Here is a 3225-nt window from a genome sequence, read left to right on the forward strand (position 1 = left end):
GTCTAAAACCCTCTCAGAACAACTCTACTCTAGAATACACACAGACCCAGCCTGCTGGATTTTGTCTGAGAGTTCCCTAAAGTCTTTAGTGAAGAGGAATTCAACCAGCTTCCTGAACACTGTCCCTAGGACTATACAATTGAATTGACTAAGAGTTTCCAACCTAAGGATTATAAGGTCTACCTACTCAACAGAGACAAGCAGGAGGTACTTAACAAGTTCCTTCAGGAAAATCTTTAGAACAGCTGGATCCAACCCTCAAAGTCCTCTATGGCCTCCCCTTTCTTCTTTGTCAAAAAGAAAGATAGGAAGCTCTGCCCAGTCTAGGATTATTGTTGTCTTAATGAGGGTACTGTTAAAAACAAGTACCTGCTTCCCCTGATTCAGGAGCTCATTAATAAGACACATACATCTAGGGTTTTTACTAAGTTGGATGTTTGATAGGGATACAATAATATTTGGATCTAAGACAGAGATGAGTGGAAGACTGTGTTCCAAACCAATTACAGATTGTACAAACCAACTGTAATGTTCTTCAGACTAACTAACTTGCTTACAACATTCTAGTCATTCATAAATCACATCCTTGTGAATCTGATTGACTTGGGACATGTTAGTGTGTATCTGGATAACATTCTGATCTTTACTCAGACAGTCAAGCACTATTACTGACTGATCCAAGTAGTTCTACAACAGCTCTAAGATAATAAACTGTTCCTCTAAGAAGTAAAGTACTCTTTTACACAGGAGTCAGTAAATTATCTAAGCTTTGTGATTAGTAGAGGAGAGGTCTGTATGGATCCAGCAAAGGTAACTACAGTTTGGAACTGGCTACAACCTCAGAACCTGAAACAGGTCCAAGTGTTCCTTAGGTTTGCAAACTACTACTAACACTTTATTCAAGGCTTCAGTACTATTGCCTAACCCCTTCACAATCTTACTAGCAAAGATGTTCCTTAGTAATAGGAGGATTAGTAGCAGTCTGTATTTGAGTCCTTAAAGTAGGCTATTACTAGTAAGCCTGTATTAGCAGTTCTGACAGTTGTGGACAAGTTCTAAGTTAAAGCCAACTCTTCCAACTTTGTAAATAGAGTAGTACTGTCCTAGTTCATTGACAGAAAGTAGTGTCTGATAGTGTTCTGATCAGAATCCCTCTCTACAACAGAACAGAACTACCCTATCTATAACAAGGAACTCTTTGTAATTGTCTGTTCCCTAGAAGAGTAGTGTTAATATCTCCTTAGTACTGTACAGAAGTTTAAGATTTGGAGTGATCACCTTAATCTCTAGTACTTTCAGGTGTCCCAGAAGCTCAACCACTACTAAGCCTGCTAGATGTTAGAACTGTAGGACTTTGACTTTGTACTGACCTACAAACCTAGAATGTAAATGACAAAAGCTGATTTACTCTCAAGACAAGCAGGTCATGAAAGGGGGGAGAATGATAATGAAAATCTTGTTCTCTTAGACAATTCCCATTTTGTGTCCAAGACAATCTAAGAGATCTGACTCAAATCCAAGGATGTTGACTTTGTTACTTGTATACAGTAAGCTCTGAGACACACACAGGACTAGGTTGTAGTGAAGCAGCTAGAGAAGCAGGCAAGGGATTGGGAGGAGGATAAGAATGGACAGGTTTACTAGAAAGGCTGACTATACATTCTAAAGGATTAGAAGCTGTAGGAGGACATTGTCTGAGCTTATTATAACAATCTGACTACAGAACATTCAGGCTGACACAAAACACAGGAACTCATTACTCAGAACTACTAGTAGCCTAGAATACAGAGGGAAATCCTAAAGTACATAACTAGTTATAATACATACTAACAGACTAAGGCCTACCAGACAAGGGTTCAGACTCTCTTACATTTGTATTGGATTCTAGATCACTCTTAGGAAGAAGTCTTAGTAGACCTGATCAGTAAGCTACCTGAGTCTTAGAGTTACAATACTATCTGTATGATTGTTGACTGATTCTCTAAGCAAGTCCACACAGTTCCAACCCAAACAGAACTCACTTCTGAAGGCATAGTGTACATTTATTAGGATTATGTCTTCCAGTTGTACAGACTCTCTCAGAAGCTCATTCATGATTGTAGACCACAATTTGAGTCAAAATTCATATAGGACTTGTATACACTTCTCAGAATTTAAGGGAACCCTTCTACTACCTATCACCTACAGACTGACAGTTAAACTGAGTAAGTCAATCAGGAGATTGAGCTCTACCTCTAAATGTTCATCAATCATTAGTAATTGGATTAGTCTGAATGGCTAGCTTTGACAGAATTTGTACACAATAACTAGTAACACTCTGTAACAGGACAGTCCCTATTCTTCCTCAATCATGAGAGACATTCATACTAGAGGACAGTTCTGAACTAGAACAGTAGTTCTGAATCTGTAACAGACTTTGTAGAACAGATGCACAGAACTAGAGAGGATACACAAGCTCTTTTGGAAAAGGTAGTACAGGTCATAAAGTAGAACTATGATTGGAAGAGGTTTGCAGCCAAGGACTACCAGTCTGGTGACAAAGTTATGCTGGAAGCTACTAACCTGACTACAGATTGTCTAATGAAGAAGTTGGACAACAAGTGCTTTAGACCCTTTGTTATTGAAAAGAAGGTTAGTGCCTCTGTCTACAAACTCTAACTTCTAGCAACATGGAAGTGTATACACTCAGTGTTTAACAAGGTTCTACTGTCTCAATACTATGATCCAGGTTTTCCTTTGTAACAAAGACCCTTACTACCTCTACCAGAACTCATTAGTTCTGAACCAGAATACAAAGTAGAGTATGTAGCAGATGCTAAGCTGGTGTACAGAAAACTCAAGTTCCTTATCTACTAGAAAGGATACCTAGTTGAAGAATACACTTGGGAACCTGCTGAGAATCTCACTCATACTACTAAGGTGATTCAAGACTTCTATTGACTTTATCTGAGTGCTCTGTATCAACTCTGCCTCACAGATTTCCAAACCCTACCATTCTGACCTATGCTTGAGCTACTAACCAAGCCTAATACTCACTAATCAGGACAATTGGTTTTAGAGGGGGGGTGATGTTACAGTTCTCTACTCTTGTACCTTCAGTTCCAAGGGTTCCACACCCTTCTGTACCAGAACTCAGGACTTCCATCCCTTAGGGGTACTGTCTATAGACTATATGTGTACTGACTCTTACTACTACCCTTCCTTACTTTATCATTCCATTCCTTT

Source organism: Fomitiporia mediterranea (assembly GCF_000271605.1).
Source record: "Fomitiporia mediterranea MF3/22 unplaced genomic scaffold FOMMEscaffold_9, whole genome shotgun sequence".
In the NCBI taxonomy this organism is placed as follows: Eukaryota; Fungi; Basidiomycota; class Agaricomycetes; order Hymenochaetales; family Hymenochaetaceae; genus Fomitiporia; species Fomitiporia mediterranea.